We start from the raw sequence: 19,159 nt of genomic DNA on the forward strand, positions 1-19,159 counted from the left end.
AAAATCACAAAGCCTTCCCTGGTGCTGCTGCCAACCCGCCGCTGGACATCTGAGCCGCAGTGGCTTCCCACCTTCCCCAAGACCCCCACTGCCTCCTCCACTCCACTCCACCCCCACCTCCAAGGTCCCCGCTGCTCCCCGCATCCCTCCTCCTCAGGACGGGGGAGTGAGGAGCAACACGGAGAGCCAGCAGCCGGCAGAGTGAGGTGGCTTGGCTGGGCACTGCTTGGGCCGGTGGCTCGGTGGGGGGACCTGGCGCTCAGGGAGGCTGCCAGTGGGGGGCGAGGGGGAGGGAAGGGCGGTGGCTTGGCCTGGTGCTCGGGGAGGCTGCTGGCTCGGCCTGGGGCTGGGCCGGCCCGACTCTGGCAACGCTGGGGCCGATCCAGTGCTTGGTGGGGACGGCGGCTTGGCCCAGCCCGGCTTGCAGGGGGGTGGGGGAAGAAGGGCAGTGTCTCTGTCTGGTGCTGGGGGGGGGGCAGTGGGCCAGGGAGGCTGGCTAGGGTGGGCGGGCCGGGGTTCCTCCGGTCAGGGGGGCCTCCTCAGGGCTTTTCCTTTTACGGGGGTGGAGGTTTGGGGCTCCAGTGTGCGGGGGGGCAGTGCCTTGTATGGAAGGGGTGGGGACAGTAGGCTAACCTCCCCAAAGCGGGGGTTCACCCACCGCTCGTGATCACATGCATTAATGTTCAAGACAAGCCACACCATGCGACATAGATTCATGCCACTTAAGAATTCTAGCTGTGTTCTTAAAGTGAAACTACTCCAAACAGTGATCTCCACTGCTACATGATGCATTTCTCTAATGGAGTCTGGCCGCTGAACTCATGGCTTCTTCAATATCTCCAAAGCATACGAGCAAAATCAGTCACCCCTCTAAGGCAATGAAAGGGATGGGATGTGCATGGGGGTACAAAATCTACACAGACAAACTGCATTGATGTAACTATATTGGTTATTAAATTGAATTACTTAAGCTACAGCAACGCTAGCTAGCCATTCGTACATGATTTGGAAGTATCTATGCTAGCAATCCAGCCCATTTAACTAAATCAGTTAGAAATGGAATTCTTTCATTTGGTGCAGTTTCTGTGTAGAACAGATCTCTCCCTAGGAATCAGACCATGGAGCGTCTTCAGTCTAGGACTTAAACACTAGTCTAGAACTTGAAAGATCTGGGTTCAGTTACCTGCTTTGGCACAGGCTTCCTGTGTGATCTTGGGAAAGTCACTGTGTCTCTCTGTGCCTCGGCTCCCCCTGTGTACAACGGGGACAATAGCAGTTCCCTGCATCCCAGCAGCGTTGTGAGAATAAATACCTTAAAGATTGCGAGGCACTCAGGTGTTCAGTGAGGAGGGCTATACCAGTACCTTCGACAGAAATTCACTCACAGGAGATGCTGAAATACAGCTTTAGAGGGGCCCCACCAACTTACAACCAGGAACACGTAAGAGTAATCGCTTTCCTTTATAGTAGAGGAGAATTATTTCCCTCTCTTTTTCATTGTCTGACAGCACTTTTCCCTACCTCCCCGCTTCATGGTCCATTTCCCCTGTTGTATGTGTGGGCCTTTTAAACAAAAACATGGGATAGAAAAACATTTGAAAAACAGGAGCACATGGCTGCAAAACCTCCAAAAAACGAGAACAAAGTGTAATCGCCTTTTGAGAATGTATTCATTCATTTATTTGTTTAGATTTAAATAAGAATATGCCTTAGCTAAGGTGCTATGTAATCAAACAATACAACAAAAATCTAAGCAGCACTACAATGATCATTCCAACGTGAACTGAGCCAACCAGTCACCTACAAAAACCTCTTTTCTGTCCTTTCATCGTTCTTGCAATCAGACCCTCAGCCCTTTCCAAAGCTCCTCTCAGACAGGTGTGTCTTTTGCAGTGTGCCTGGGAGGGCCACCAATTCAATGCATACCAGATCAAGGAGGGGGGCAAGTTCTGGAGTCCTGGGGTCCTCACAGAGTACCCTGCCACATCTAACTATTTTATAGGGGATCCAGCTCAATTTCCTGCATTCACCGCAGATCTTGTCAATGTGGCCAGGGGAGAGAGGCAATCCCTCATGTAGGTTGGTCGAAAGGCCTTTAATCTGAATGGTTTAAAGTTCCAGTCCCCAAAATATTTACACATAGGCTTAACCTTAAATAATTCCATTGACTTCAATAGGACAATGCATTTTCTTGAAGTTGACCACATGGTTAAGCATGTGCAAGAGTGAGGCCTAGATTTCAACACGGCAGAGTCCCTTTAAAGGTTGTTGGCAGCATAGATACTCTTTAAAGAATCCTCTTCCACCTTTCCATTGTATTGCACCAATACGTAATAATTACTAAAATTTGGAAATGTCCACTCCAACTCACTCTCAGGATGTAAAAAATGTCAGGGGGGTGCCACATGTGAAGAGCATCTTGTAAAATAGAGGCCTAATCTTCCCCTTTAACAGATTAGGGCCTAATCTCCTTAACAGAAGCTAAGCATCTAAGCACATGTGCATCTGAAAATGAAATACCTACTCTTAACAACCACACGGTTCTTCCATCAGCTCTGTTTTCTTTTATCTTATTTTACATTTTTGCCTTGCTTGTCAGCTAACGGATACCTCCAGCAGCTCCTAAGGCCCCGATCCTGCTACTGGAACCACATAGGCAGCATTGAAGTCTCTCAGGGCTTGATGTCTTTTGTGGAACCAGTTGCAGAACTGGGTCTTACAATCCTCTTCAAAGTAGATATGGATAAGAAATTTCTGCTTTCATTGTGAACATCAACAACAGTGCAATTATTTGAAAGACTTTTCAAATAGTCTATTTATACTCAGAATCACAGGCTCAAGGTCAGAGGGGACCATCAGGATCATGTAGTCTGACCTATTCCACATTGCAGGCCACAGAACCTCACCCACCCACTCCTGTAATAGACCCCTATGCTCTGACTGAGTTACTGAAGTCCTCAAATTATGATGTAACGACTTCAAGTTAGAGATAATCCACCATTTACACTCGTTTAAAACCGCAAGTGACCTTTGCCCCATGCTGCAGAGGAAGGCGAAAAATCCTCAGTGTCTCTGCCAATCTGACCAGGGAAAATTCCTTCCTGACCCCAAATATGGTGATCAAATATGGACCCTAAGCATGTGGGCAAGACCCACCAGTCATAACCTGGGAAGGAATTGTGTAGTAACTCAGAGCCCTCCCCATATAGTGTCCCATCGCTGGCCGTTGGATATATTTGCTGCTGCAGTTGCAGATCGGCTCCATGCCGTTGTTGGCAGTTTCATTGTACCATCCCCTCCATAAACTTATTGAGCTCAGTCTTGAAGCCAGTTAGGTTTTTTGCCCCCGCTGTGCCCACTTGGAAGGCTATTCCAGAACTTCACTCTTGATGGTTAGAAACCTTTATCTAATTTCAAGCCCAAACTTGTTGATGCTCTGTTTATATCCCTTTGTTCTTGTGCCCACATTTGTGCTTTACTTAAATAACTCCTCTCCCTCCCTGGTATTTATCTCTATGATGTATTTATAGAGAGCAATCACATCTCCCCTCAGCCTTCTTTTGGTTAGGCTAAACCAACCAAGCTCTGAGTCTTCTCTCATACGGTAGGTTTTCCATTCCTCTGATTATCCAAGAAGCCCTTCTCTGCACCTGATCTACTTTGAATTCATCTTCCTTAAACATGAGATACCAGAATTGCACACAGTAGTGCAGATGAGGTCTCAGCAGTACCTTGTAGATGGTATTAACACTTCCCTGTCTCTACTGGAAATACCTCGTCTGATGCATCCTAGGACTGTATTAGACTTTTTCCTGGCCACATCACATTGGCAGCTCAGAGTCATACTGTGATCAACCGGTACACCCAGGTCTCTCTCCTTTTCTGTCACTTCCAACTGATAAGTCCCCATTGTATAACTACTGCTCCTGAACAAAAAAAATCTGAATGGAAGTTCCTTTATTTAAAAATGGCCTTTTCAGAAGCAATTCTTGCTGCAAAATATTATCAAACGCTGCCAAAGATTTTCATTAAAAAAATTAAAGGCACAATTTTTAATGTATTGAAAGAAAATCATTAACAATATCAAAATTGTGTTTACTGGAAAGCCAGTATTTGCTAAATGAATATTTTTGCTAATGTTTTCAGTAAGTTTTCTATAAAATATTTGGCAAATTTCCTTGGAGTTTATTTCAAATATTTTTTAAAAGTGAAAAACTGATCCATTTTGAATGCTTCAAAACAAAAACTTTGAATTTTTGACATTTTTCTTAACTAGAATTCTTCATTTTTCCATCAGCTCTCTCTACACTTCCATGCACCCATACATTCACCCTACAGACCTCTACTCTAGGACATTGGGTCAAATCTAGTCCAGATTTGTAGTTACCAGAAGTCATTCATAACGGATGGCTATTGCTGGCATTTGTGCTGGTTGAAGCCCAATTACAAGGAGACAGATGTCCATATCACCAAAAAATAAATTAAAAAAAATAAAATAAAAAAATCATAGTATTAACTAGTTTCAGAGTAACAGCCGTGTTAGTCTGTCTTTGCAAAAAGAAAAGGAGGACTTGTGGCACCTTAGAGACTAACCAATTTATTTGAGCATGAGCTTTCGTGAGCTACAGCTCACTTCATTGGATGCATACTGTGGAAACTGCAGAAGACATTATATACACACAGAGACCATGAAACAATACCCCCTCCCACCCCACTGTCCTGCTGGTAATAGCTTATCTAAAGTGATCATCAAGTTGGGCCATTTCCAGCACAAATCCAGGTTCTCACCCTCCGCGCACCCCCCCACACAAATTCACTCTCCTGCTGGAAATAGCCCATCCAAAGTGACCACTCTCTTCACAATGTGTATGATAATCAAGGTGGGTCATTTCCAGCACAAATCCAGGTTCTCTCACTCCCTCACCCCCCTCCAAAAACCACACACACAAACTCACTCTCCTGCTGGTAATAGCTTATCAAAAGTGACCACTCTCCCTACAACGTGCATGGTAATCAAGGTGGGTCATTTCCAGCACAAATCCAGGCTCTCTCACCCCCCCGGGAACACACACACACAAACTCACTCTCCTGCTGGCAATAGCTCATCCAAACTGACCACTCTCCAAGTTTAAATCCAAGTTTAACCAGAAAGTCTGGGGAGGGGGGGTAGGAAAAAGGAAGGGGAAATAGGTTACCTTGCATAATGACTTAGCCACTCCCAGTCTCTAAGCCTAAATTAATAGTATCCAATTTGCAAATGAATTCCAATTCAGCAGTTTCTCGCTGGATGTCTGGATTTGAAGTTTTTTTGCTGTAAGATAGTGACCCTCATGTTGGTGATTGCGTGACCAGAGAGATTGAAGTGTTCTCCGACTGGTTTATGAATGTTATAATTCTTGACATCTGATTTGTGTCCATTTATTCTTTTACGTAGAGACTGTCCAGTTTGACCAATGTAAATGGCAGAGGGGCATTGCTGGCACATGATGGCATATATCACATTGGTGGATGTGCAGGTGAACGAGCCTCTGATAGTGTGGCTGATGTTATTAGGCCCTGTGATGGTGTCCCCTGAATAAATGTGGGCACAGTTGGCAACGGGCTTTGTTGCAAGGATAGGTTCCTCGGCTAGTGGTTCTGTTGTGTAGTATGTGGTTGTTGGTGAGTATTTGCTTCAGGTTGCAGGGCAGTCTCTACTGGCTGGTTGAAAAATTTCCATTGTAACTGTTTTTTGATGAAAAATTGATTTTCAATTAAATGAAAATTTCTGGGAGAAGTGTTTGCTTTCTGTGCAAAATTTTCATTTTTCACTGAAAAACACAAAATCCTGAAAACTTTTTGACCAAAACCTGAACATTATTTGATTTTGGACAAAACTTGTTTGGTTCTTTGAAGAAAATATAAAATTTACATGGAAATTTCAACAAAAATGAATATTTTCTGCTGAAAGTGTCTGCTTTCCATAGAAAATTTTGATTTTTCAGTGAAAAACCAAAGCCACAAAGATTTTTCACTGGAAAACAGGTGTTTTTTTAAAAAAATTTAAGATAAACACTTTTCAGTTTTTGCTTTTATGATGAAAAGTTAAAATATTTCATGGAACATTTTTCCCGACCAAGTCTTGTGACATACCACCTGTTATGTGAATAAATACAGGAATCCTCAGCCCCCAAATCAATAGCACTAAATTTACTCAAATAGAAAACAAAAAGAAAGAACAGAAACAGTCTCATTTCTTGAACAGTAGTTAATTCAGGGATTCCTGCCAGAACCAGAAACCCAGGATAGCTGGTAATATAAAAAGTATGTGTATCTCGACTTTTTCTTTTATATCATGCAGCAAGCTCCACATTACTGCGATCAGCCACTCTACCAGAATTCCCAACCAAACAAGAGACATTTTGAAAGGCTTTCAAATCACCACAAAATAACCATTGTTTTGATAAATGTATGTGACTGCATGGAATAACCCAGCGTTTAAAATAAATGAAAAAACACTGATGTGGTAAGACTGGATTGGAATTGTACTGGTGATCGGCAATTAATTATGAATTCATATTGTTTGACAAACTAAGAGAAATACTTTCCTCCCAGCTTCAAATCTATTTTAAACTTAAGAGGCTGCTGAAAGGCACCACTAATCTGCAAAAGGGAATTATTCCAAACCCATCTCTTTGCACAGAAAATATTGGATTCATTAAAGGAAAAGCCTCACAAAGCTATTAATTTCTTCAGACAGATTTTTGCCTTAAAAACCCCCCAAAGTGGAATACATCTTAGAACCACAGTGGAAGAAACATCCTCACCTTAAAACCCACAACTAAACCAATGTTTCAGAAACAAAGAACCCCAGAAAACCCAATTTAATGCATATTTAGCCTGATCCTGCTTCAAATATTTAGCATTTGCATTGAAAACACCCTGCAGAAATCTTCCTAACACTCCTGCAAGGAGCAGCAAGGTAAAGTAACTTGTCCTAGGCCACCCAGTGAGAAAAGAACAGAGCTCAGATAGAACTCTCACATTCTAGAGGTGGGTGAAATTTTTTGGCCAAAACTCTTTTAGGAAAAAATACAAATTCAGCAATACCTAAATATTTCATGACTTTGTGTCCAGTTTGCCAAATTGTTCTAATTGAAAAAAATAAACAAATTCCAAAAAAGGCTAAATATTTTTTTGACATTTTCAAAATGAAACATTTTGATTTTTTGATTCAAAACAACTTTTTGTTTAGAAATTCCCTCCAATTTTATAAAAATAATTCAAAAAATATTTTAAGAGCTTGAAATCAAAACTACATGTTAGCTTGACCCAAGATAATTTTTTTTTCTACTTTTTGATTTGCTGAATATATTTTTTAAAGGTGATTGTTTTTATTTTTTTTAATTGTTCGTGAACTGAAAAAAGCAGTTGTTCACACAACTCGGTAGGAGTCCCAACTCTGTGCTCGTTCTTCTACACTGCTGAAGTCCATGGGAATTTTACATGGTAGGAAAAGTCTGGGCCTACTGTATTAGACACTTGCAAAATTGGCTTCAGAAACAAGCTAGAGGTTGACTCTTCTGCACATGATCTGAAAATATGCCATGATTTTGAGAGGAAACTACAGGTAGAGGGCAGATTCTTTCAATGGGCATTTACTTTATTTAGCCTGGCACAGGGTATAAATCATAGTAGAATTAAACCCAGAATTGGACCACCACCAAGAATCACACCGTCTAACACAGATGTATTTTATATGGAAACTGCCATGCATCATGAACCACAACCAGGAGACAATCCCCTGTCTTAAGAGACAACATTGAAGTATTCCCAAAGATTTCAGTACATATTTGTTTGACCTTACTTTCAGAGACATGGGAAAAACAAAGCCTCTGAACAGAATCTGCCAGAGTCTGCAGAGAAGCCTTATGGATATTGATATCAAAGGCTGCTGACCAAAAACACTATCCAGAATCAGTGCTGACTGTTGGCCCTTGTCTGTTGCCAGGTGGAATTTGACTAGGAATAAACACAGCCCCCATGCCACACTCAGGCCTAAACCCAGACTGGGAACAAGAGGATTAAAGGAATCAGAATTGTCCATAAGACATGCATGCTGCTTCACTTCTGCCTTCTAAACAACTTATCCAAAGAGGGAAGTTAGAGCCTGGGCAATAAAGAGACATCCAGTGTCATGAAATGGTCTTGTGAGGAAAAGGCCTAACTGCTTACTTATGGGAAACTGGCATCCTACCCTCCCACTAGGAGCTAATAGTCATCTCTGTCAATAATCATCCCAATTCTTGCAGCCCTTACTCTGCCTGATAGCTTTCACAGCCACAAAGAATAATGGCCCATCTTGCAGGTCATAGGCTGTTGTTCTCCCAACATCTACAGAAGCTTCATAGACAACTCTGGCTGAAATTCAGAGGAAACAGCATTAGTGCTCTCTTTGTACAGTTAGGATTGCCAGGTGTCCGTTTTTCAACCGAAATGCCTGGTCAAAAAGGGACCCTGGCGACTCCGGTCAGCTTTGCTGACCAGGCCGTTAAAAGTCCAGTCAGTGGTGCAGTAGGGCTAAGGCAGGCTCCCTGCCCGCCTTGGCTCTGTGCAGTGCTTGGAAGCAGCAGCATGTTCCCCCTCTGGCTCCTAGCTGTAGGGACAGCCAGGTGGGCTCTGCATGCTGCCCCCGCCACAAGCACCAGTTCTGCAGCTCCCATTGGCTGGGAACCATGGCCAATGGGAGCTGCAGGGGTGGCATCTGCGGATGGGGTAGCGAGCAGAGCCACCTGGCCGCACCTTCATCTAGCAGCCAGAGGGGGAACATGCCACTGCTTCCAGGAGCTGCTTGAGGTAAGTGCAGCCCGGAGCCTGCACTCCTCCTGTGGCCCAACCCTGAACCCCCCCGTCCTCTGAACCCCTTGATCCCAGCTCGGAGCACCCTCCTGAACCCCAGACTCCTCATCCCCAGCCCCACCCCAGAGCCTGCACCCCCAGCTGGAGCTATCCCCCTCTCCCCCAACCCCCTACCCCAGCCCTGATCCCCTTCCCTCTGAATCCCATCGGTCTAAGCCCAGAGCACCCAGTCCCTCCTACATCCCAAACCCCTCATCCCCAGCCCCACCCCAAAGTCTGCACCCCCAGCTGGAGCCCTCACTCCCCAACTCCCTGTCCCAGCCTGCAGCCCCCTCCTGCATTCCAAACCCCTCATCCCTGGCCCCACCCCAGAGCCTGCATCCCCAGCTGGAGCCCTCACCCCTTCCTGCACCCCAACCCCCTCAACCAGCCTGGTGAAAATGAGTGAGTGAGGATGGGGAGAGTGAGCAACAGAGGGAGGGGGGATGAAGTGAGCAGGGGTGGGACCTCAGAAGTGGCAGGTCCTCAGAGGAGAGGCAGGGGAGGGGGCAGAGCAAGGGTTTGTGCAAGTATAAATTTGGCAACCCTAGGTACAGTCCTGCACCCATGGAACTAGCTGATCTGGTCCAAACATAGAATCATAGAATCATAGAATATCAGGGTTGGAAGGGACCCCAGAAGGTCATCTAGTCCAATGATGAATTTATTAGCAAAGACTACAAAAATTCTTCACAAGGAAGTAAAAGATGTCTCTATCCAAAAATTATCCAGCTAACCAGCACTAAGAACAACTCTGCCAGTCAAAACTGATGGACGAAAAGAAAACTCTTAGTTTCTACTACAGCCACAGGACTGCAGAAATTATTTCTGTCACAGCCTACAAGAAAAATCACACAGCAGAGTTCAAATTACCATGTTTAGCAATATACACAACATGCAAGGCCTAGCTATATATACAAACCGCTGCTCTGGCTACTTCCTAAAAACACACAGAGAGCCCCACGAGAAGGCCCACAAACTATTAATGAGAATTGGATCGCATCCCTACACACTGCAAAGTACAAGGCTCATGACCATGCCTTTGGCTGCTTGCCAACCATTTAATACGTTGCTTCTCACCGTTACACAAAAATGACCTGTGAGGGTACCACTAAGGAGTGAATGGGAGTACGGGGTTGGAAGGCAATGCCTATTACAAGACAGATATGAATCCTCATGTTCTATCAGTGTTCAGCAGGAAGAGCCAATGGCTGAATAATCCTTTTGCCCTCAGAGAATTTTGAAGTGTCACTGGGTCCATCAATAGATGCATAAATTTAAAGGCTGGAAGGGACCATTATGATCATCTAGTGTGACTTCCTGCGTAACACAGGCCAGAGGATTCCATCCAGTGATTCCTGCATTGGGCCTTTCAGATGGATCTTTCAGAAAGACATCAGATCCTGATTTCAAGAACTCAAGTAAGGGGGAATCCACTACTCCATAGTCTCCAAGGGCAGGCCTGTGAAATAGGTCCCCTCCCTGATGGAAGAGTAAGTGAGCACTCACCTCAGACAGAATTAGTTACTTATGCCAAACTGCTTCCCCGACCCACTCTTCCTATTTCCAGCCCCAACTCAAAAATAAAATCTGAAATGCATACACCAAAGGCACTTGATGTGTGTCCTGGTTGCTATGGAGAGTGTAAGTGGATCTGGTTGGAAAATTGTAGTTTTCTGTCAGAAAAATGCCATTTCTATTACAGTAAAAAATATATATTTTTATGACATTGCGTTGATTTCAATGAAATTTCATTTAGAAAAAACACCTGGATTTTTTAATGTTAAAATGACTCGTTTCAATATTTTTTGATTGAAAAGTTTAGATTTTTCATTTCAAAACGACTTTCCTTTTCAAAAGTTACTTTATGTTATGTTTAGAAAAATAAAAAGAGTTTAGATTAAACAAAAATTTCAAATTAATCAAAACAAAAAACATTTTGGTTGATCCAAATGTTTCTCTCTCTCACACCTCTTCCCCACTCTCATAATTTTGGCTTTTCAGCCTGATTTCGAAGTAGTGTTTTGTGGGGAAGGGAATAACTTTTTTCACGGGGTGGAAAATCTGTTTTCCAACCAGCTCTAGGTCTGAGAACCTGAGCAGCTGTCGGCCCTACTACAATAGAAATAACAAAAACAAGAGTCCCTGCCTATACAGATAAGGAAGGTGCCCTTCAGAATTAATCTAGATGGTTTCAGGGCCATGCAAGGCAAACACTTGGACAGCTGGAACCGGAAGACTGAGGTGCAGTGAGGCAAAGCAGGCAGCTACAAAATTCCCATTTTGATTCATCCTGGGAACTGCACACGAGGTGGACACATTCAAATGAAAAATTATTTTGGGGTTGCACCTGATCTCAGATGCAAAAAGCCCAGTTACTCCCTATTTCTGACCCTCTTTAAGATCACACAAATTGAGCTCCCATGTGGAGACAGCTGTGCAAATCGACACCCCAAACTAGCTCTTAGTAAAGCAAGCCAACTAAGGGGCTTCACCCCTTAAGAGGAACGGTAGTTAACAGGCTAAATCATTCACAAACATCTCTCTTACAATATAGGCCACCTGCTCCCATTTTAGCATAGTCATTTGTTTCCTTTTAGTTCCCACTGATATGCCAGAAGTCCAAGAGTCATTTCACAGAAAAGTCAGAAGATTACTTTGGAATTCATTCCATTTGTGTCTCCTGCAAGTCAGAAGCAGGAAGTGTCTGATCTAATGTAGCACTGAGGTTTGTCAGCAAGTGAAGGGAGGACTGAGTGAAAACAGGGAAATCCTAATTTATGAGGTTAATTTATTCCTCATTGCTTCCCTTGTGTTTATGCTCAAGGAAGGATTTACAACTTCTGCAGGCTGCTTTGTCCATTTTTCCATTACTGGGATACAGACCAGAAAAATAAATAATACATTAATTCACTGGAATGGTTGTTTCCTTTTTCTTCCCAAGCCACTTTTAAACCCCTGCATTCCTTTTTCAAAACCTCTGCTACACTTCTCACTGCTGGATGGTGGGAAAGCGCTAAGAAATGGTCAAATAATTGCTTCAATCTCACATCTGCTGCTTCCGGAGAAAAGGTAAGACAGAGGTGGTGTGTTAGACCTATTGACCGTGCTCTTTTGCCATCTGCTACCACTTGCTGACATAGAGGGAGATAAACTTTAATCTCAATCCCATTGAAGCTAATGGGAGCCTGTTAATTGAGCAGCCTCTGGATAAGGCCGATAAAGGCCAGTTTTGCCCTGCTATCCTTGCCTTGCCAACCAGAAATGGAGCAATGAAATAGGAAGGCAATTAAAAAAAAATAAAAGAGAAAGAGGAGGCAATAATGAAGATAGAGACTGGCTGACTGGTAGGGCATTGAACAGGGAGTCAAAAGACCTGCGTTCTAATTCCCGCTTGACCTCTGACTTGTGGTGTGACCTTAAGCATGTCACTTCACCTCTCTAGGCCCTCTCACCCTGTTTTATCTGCAGTTGCCTTCTGTGGCTATGAGCTTAAATGCAGAAACAGGTGGCCATACAAAATCTGTTTGTGTGATTTTCAAGACTGGCTTGAGAATTTGACCTCAAATGTTTTCTGGTCAATGATGTTTCATAAGCTTTTCACAAGAAATAGGTGGATCTCAAAATGACCAGAGAGTCATAGGTTTGGAGAACCATCACATTTTGGATACCTCTAATCTGTTTGCAAAAGCAGATTCTGTGTATGCGTGGGCTAGGAACACTAAAAGAGACCTCATTGTAGGGTTTTCAGATTTCTGCTCCTAGCCCTGACTGGGACCAGGAAGGGTACAGGCATGTGAAAAAAAGAATAACGGGGAAATGCAAGTTAGCTAAAATGTTTTGAACCTCCAAAGAGGTTTGACTGGAGTTCTGGGTGAGGAGTTGGGAGTGTCTTATTTTATCAAACCACCCCTATTTTATGAAAAACTTCAGAAGAGATGCTTTTAGAGATGGCTTCCAGTAGCTATATTTGGATCTGGATTTCAAACATTCCCAAATCCCGGGGGTTTCGCTTGACTCCTGATAATGAAAAGGGTCGTTTACAAAATGCAGCTTATGGTTGAGATTTCAATCTGTCCCATGACTCTAAAGCTCAGGAGGCCTTCAGACCCAGGCTTTTCCTTTGGGGCCCATCTCTCTCCAGTTTGCTAAATTTTTGCAATGATGACTTTGAAGAGAGTGAGACAATTTATAAGACATGGGGATTTGGAGCTGAAAATCCTCTCTTCTAGAGAGCTGTGTTACTGCAATGAACTAGAGTGTATGTGTTTTAAAGAAACTACAGCAATAGCAAAACTCCGATGCTAATGCATCAAATGACCCCTCCGCCGATATTTATTTCATTGCGGGGAACGGAGTTATTATATCAGAATGACCCCGGTGCTCAGGACCAAATGCTCTGAGCACAAATATTGTTTCATTTAATTTAGTATGGATGAAGATTTATAGTTAAGATATGGGGTAGATCCTGCCCCATCCCCTTGTGGGCACACAGGGGCTCTTAGCAGCAAAAACCAGTGCAGTTTTCTGCTTGTGGAGGAAAGACTGAGTACACAGTTTTATGAGAGTACACAGCCACTATATAACAAGGAGCCTTGCTTTGTGGGGTGAGTGGGGGGCAAGACTTGGGCAGGGCCAAAGGAGCTGCTACTTGCCAGATCCTCTATTTCATAACACACAAAGGCGTGGGGGCAGGTAAAAGCCTACTCAAGTCACTGAGCTGAAGCAGCCTCTGTAGCTACTGCACAACTGCGGTGGGAGATGGCAGAGGATCATCAACATCCACCTTGTCCATCCAGGCATGGTGAGAGGGGGTTAGGATTTGCCCCCATAGCCAAGATGGAGGGTAGGTATATTTAAAACTGTAAAGTGAGCTATTTTTAAAGGTTCTGATCAGTGGTTGAATAGAATCATTTTACAAACACTTGTAGCCAAAAACTTAGAACACCCAGGTGGTGTGCGGGTGTCTGCCTGGCTGGACAAACCAGAGGTGGCATTCAGAGCCCTGTCAATGTAATTAATGGAGTTAATGGGTCACTCCAATAAACCTAGAAGAATACGGCCTTTGTTTTGATTGGTTGAGAATGGCTTCCAGATCGGGAACAGATATTCTGGAAAAGAGGCTGTTCTAGTCTCACCATGCAGCTATTTTATGATCTCTGTGGTTTGTTGGGATGGCTGCTGCTTTTTCTTTCTCTTTCTAAAAACCAAGCTCCACTTTTTCAGTTCAGTGTCACGAGAAAACTTCACCCTTTGATTGTCTCTGAAATTCAGCACACATATGGGGAAGAATATGTATACCCTACTGTATACAGCTGTGTGCAGTGTGGTCCGTGTATGGGTAATATTGATATAAGGAGTTTGCAAAGTTTTGCTTTCAGTGACTTGATTCAGCTGCTGTCTGTGGCCTACAAGTATCCTAGTTCAAGTCTTAGCTAAGGAAATAAACTGCTGGCTATAACCAATGGTCCAGTTTCTGTTCTCAGCGATACCACTGACATCATTGGGTATACAGACAGCATGATACTTGCTTACCGACTGCAGTCCCCTCATCTCAGGGGGCTGCGTGGGTGCACCAGAGAGCTGAATTTGGCCCAGTGATGTTTTTAAAGATTGGACAAGTATAGCACAATCTGGCTAAAATGCTTTACCATGGGGGCCTGTGTTTTGATTATTCTACAGCCCTGTAATGCCAACATGTGATACACCAACAGGGATGCAAGTTAGGGCAATCCTGCCGAAAACCCTAGCTTGTGCCAGGGGTTGCACCATCCCCTGGCTAGGGGAGGCACAAACAGCTTCCCCTGGCCTCTTCCACTGGCACCAGCATAGGGACAAATCTTTCCCAATGAACTGAAGCCCAAAGGAGTTACAGTAACACAGGTATCAATTCTGAATTTTGCTAGAATTGTGGCAAATTCTTGCAAGTGCCAAACTGCAAACTCTGCTGTGCAGTGTTGTTTCACTACAATATTGATATTTGTCCTAATGCAAAAGTGACATATTGAAAGACTAAAGAAAAGGAAGAATGGGTTAGGGTTTATGGCTATTTTAAAAAAACAACAACATTTCACTCTGGACAGAATTTAAATTTTACAGTTATAACGAGTTACCTGTTTGAAACCAAGCTGGGTTAGCAATAGAACTATATTTCTCTCTCAGGCCTCACCTCAGCCAGCATACTGGCAAACTGTAGGCCTCTAACAAAGGTCTGTCTTCATCCTGCACATAATGAAAATGGCAAACTGGAAACCAACAAAGTGTCAGGCCAACTTGGCTGCAGTAACAATACTGAATCCCCACAGCCTGCCAGCCCTTCTAGTTCATTAACCAAAGCTGAGTTAATGGGGCATTCTGCCACCTAGTTTGCTCCCAGGGCAGTGTCTGTGGGATGTTGTGTTGTAAAAGCCACCTCATTATAGAGAGCAGCTTAGTGTCAATTGCTGTTTGCCTGCCTGTAAGAACCATTTATACTGTTGAACAAAGCAAGAGCCTCACTGATCTTCCTCTGAGGCTGAACAAAAACAGCAAGTGCAATTGAAGGGAAGAGGAACTAACCTTCTTGCAGCAATTTTAAGGCACTAAGAATCATAGAATCATAGAATATCAGGGTTGGAAGGGACCCCAGAAGGTCATCTAGTCCAACCCCCTGCTCGAAGCAGGACCAATTCCCAGTTAAATCATCCCAGCCAGGGCTTTGTCAAGCCTGACCTTAAAAACCTCGAAGGAAGGAGATTCTACCACCTCCCTAGGTAACGCATTCCAGTGTTTCACCACCCTCTTAGTGAAAAAGTTTTTCCTAATATCCAATCTAAACCTCCCCCACTGCAACTTGAGACCATTACTCCTCGTTCTGTCATCTGCTACCATTGAGAACAGTCTAGAGCCATCCTCTTTGGAACCCCCTTTCAGGTAGTTGAAAGCAGCTATCAAATCCCCCCTCATTCTTCTCTTCTGCAGGCTAAACAATCCCAGCTCCCTCAGCCTCTCCTCATAAGTCATGTGTTCTAGACCCCTAATCATTTTTGTTGCCCTTCGCTGGACTCTCTCCAATTTATCCACATCCTTCTTGTAGCGTGGGGCCCAAAACTGGACACAGAACTCCAGATGAGGCCTCACCAATGTCGAATAGAGCTCTAGTACCACCTGTTCCCATCTAACTGCAGCCAAAAGGACAATCTAATTAGATGTAGAGATATTGGCCTCGCTTCTCAGCTGTACCCAGTACCCACTGGGCCCAGCTGAGGAGGTTGGGAGCACAAAGGAGCCAGTTACAGCTCCCTGATCCTGAGGCCAGTTCTACATTGGCTACAGATAGTTTAGAGTGCTCTAAGAAGAGAGGAACTGACATATTGGATCAGACCCAAGGTCCATTGGGTCCACAGATTCTTCAGGAGCGCATGTAAGAATCCTGCAGTAAGCAGATGTGTGATAATCTGCCCCTCACATTAGGTTTCGTCCGGGTCTCTAACTGGCCTTGTCTACACATGTAGCTACACATGACAGCGAAAGCCAGGTTGTGTCCATACTGCACTGCGTAGCACTAGTTACATGAGGCACTGAAAGGCTGTGGCTGGGGGAAGGCAGCAGGACCCTACACTGCTAAACTAGGGAGATGTGCTGTGTATGTGCTCTCCACACTGCAAGTGTAGACATAGCCATAGTTACAGATTGGCTTAAGCCCTGAAACATGAGGTTTAATATCCCTTCCAAAATGTGTGTTAGCATTAGCTACTGTAACTCTGGACCTTTTTGTTAGCCATATAAAATATCCAACCCCTTTTTTAATTTTGCTAAGTCCTTGGCCTCAATGACTTCCTGTGGCAGTGATTGCCGCAGTCTAATCACATGCTGTGTGTTAAAGTATTGCCTTTTCATTCCTCAAAGGGCAGCTCTGATGTTGGTCAGCTGGCTCTGGTTCCCAGGGTAACCAGTATGCCAGCCAAGAGTAGAGGTGGGGCAATAGCACACTGCCTCCATACCCCCAAGATCATGGGCTGCTTGGGGAAGAGCTGGCTGAAAGAGGCTGGTGACTTTCTGGCTGCAGCGTACTGCCAAAGGGGCCAAATGAAGGAAGAAGGTCTGAGGTATTTATAAGGCTGGAGTATCTAACCACCTCCAAATCTTTAGTGCATTTCTTCCCCATGTGAGGCAAGGAAATGCTCTTATCCCCATTGGAGAAATGCCAAACTGGAGCACAGAAAGGCTAAGTGACTTGTCCTACGTCACAGAGGACATCTGGGGTCAAGCAGGGACTTGAATTCAGACATCCCAAGCTCCCACCTAGTGGCCTAACCGCCCAACCATCCTTCCTTTCTATTTTGCCCAATAACTAGAAATCAGGGGCATGGCATGTTTAGGGGAAGGCTGTGCAATGGGCCACTACGTCTGGCACATGGCCCTGTTCTGGAATCTGTGGACTATACTCTCTCTGTGTGCAAAAACTGCGAGTGGAAAGCCTGGGGCTGAAAAGTGTGTGAGAGAGAGAGAGAGAACTAACCAGTTCAGAAACATTATTCTGCCTTCTGCTCTCCTGTTAACTCCTGTTCTGCTCACATTTGTGTTCCGATCCCCCCACTCCATTCTACAGCAGCGGCGCTCCCAAAATACTCTATCCATTTTCGTACTGCTTCTTCCCATACCAACCAATTCCTCCTCCCTCTTCTGGGTACCAGGGTGGGGCAGATCCTAATTGCACCCATAGATACTTCAGTTTGTTAGGCATTTTAGCCCCTGGCCCTCCCACAAAGTTATTTTCCTCACGCTTAACATTTTTTAAGTACTTGTACGTGATCCCAGTTTGTCGTCGGCTTCCTGCGACAAACAGCGCTAACGTGGTTATGAATCTGAAAAAATGGCTGTTTGCAGCCACCCAGCAGGGAACTACCAGGCTGATGATACAGTGCTGAGACATGGAAACCAGCTCTGTGCAGGGATGAGGCTGTAAAATAAGCTCCACTAGGAACAAAACTGCCTGTGTATTATCATATAGAAATCAAATCACTTCATTCCCATCCTCCCCAGCTCCTGCCACGGATGCACAGAATGTCCGTGAAAGCCAAACCAAACCAGACAGTTACCGGTACTGCTAGATAACTCCAATGAATTGGTCACCATGGAAACACGCTCTGGGAGAAGGGATAGTAGCGCACAAATAGAGAACATCAATACTCACTCCATGGCGGGGGTGGGGCTTTCCGCCTCACTGGCAAGCGTGTGATGGGCTGCGGTGCCGGCTCCCACTGGGTTGCTCTTCAGTCATTTTAGCACAATCCTTTTTTGTCGTTTGCAAGGTGGAGCTGTGAGTCTTTTCTTTCCTCTCTCGCTCTCCTTTCCCTTCCTGATTTCTGCCTCCCCTCTGGAGTGTGTGAAGAGTTAAGGACGTCTCAGCACAGCCTGCAAATAAAAAGGGAAGCAACTGGATAACGCTCTTTCTTGGAAACTCTAACATCCCCAACCCTTGCTTTTTCGTGTGGGTACCTACATCAGTCTGTCAGGCACACGTTGCAGTGATGCAAGGTCAGAAGAAAGAAATGCCGCACTTAAAAACCAGATGCCGAGTTATACCCTCATGCTATATACACAGATTGTATGCACAAGTAGTACCTAAACTGCATTCTCTAAGGTCTATGTTTGAGCATTAAATACCCATTCACATGCTTCTCTATCTTAAGTACTTACCTGACTCCCACTACTATAGATTCTGAGAACCTCACAATCTCCAATATGTCTATGTTCACGACAAGCCTGTGAGGGAGGGAAGTGCTATTATTCCCATTTTATAGATGGGGGAACTGAGGCTTGGAGAGACTAAGACCCCAATTCTCAAAGGTATTTAGGCACCTAACTCCTCCTGAAATTAATGGGAGTTAGGCACCCCGACACCTTTGAGGATCTAAGTGACTTGCCCAAAATGGAGTAGGGAATTGAAACCAGCTCCCCCAAATACCAGGCTAGCACCCTAACCACTGGACCTTTCTTCCTCTCTTTAAGTGTGCATGGTTAAGCATGAACTTAAGTACATTCCTCAATCATGGCCTTGAGAATTTTGTCCTTGATTCTGCTGACTTGAGTTCTCCACCCATTATCATCAGTAGAAAAGGCAGGTAATGTCATTTCAGCCCCCCTCGTGTTTTCATTGTGTCTATTCTTGTCTTGTGATAACCCCGATCATAGTGATTACTGATTAGAGGTAAGATCAAACCCAGATCTGAACACCCCTGAACTTTGGGGAAAGTTTAAACCCAGAATCCAAATTTGGTCCCCTCTGACTTCTAAATAT

At 44.4% G+C, this 19,159-nt stretch overlaps 1 long non-coding RNA gene across 3 annotated transcripts in view; it reads right to left on the minus strand.

Annotated features, from left to right (window-relative positions):
* The window catches only part of LOC144930540 (uncharacterized), an 89,498-nt gene extending 71,247 nt beyond the window's left edge, over positions 1-18,251 (minus strand). For all 3 annotated transcript variants that reach the window (XR_013635752.1, XR_013635750.1, XR_013635751.1), the window contains exon 1: positions 18,053-18,251. This is a non-coding gene — a long non-coding RNA (uncharacterized LOC144930540). The remainder of the gene's footprint in view (positions 1-18,052) is intronic.
* Positions 18,252-19,159: the final 908 nt, after the last annotated feature.

This window comes from Lepidochelys kempii, chromosome 5 (genome assembly GCF_965140285.1).
Source record: "Lepidochelys kempii isolate rLepKem1 chromosome 5, rLepKem1.hap1, whole genome shotgun sequence".
In the NCBI taxonomy this organism is placed as follows: domain Eukaryota; kingdom Metazoa; phylum Chordata; order Testudines; family Cheloniidae; genus Lepidochelys; species Lepidochelys kempii.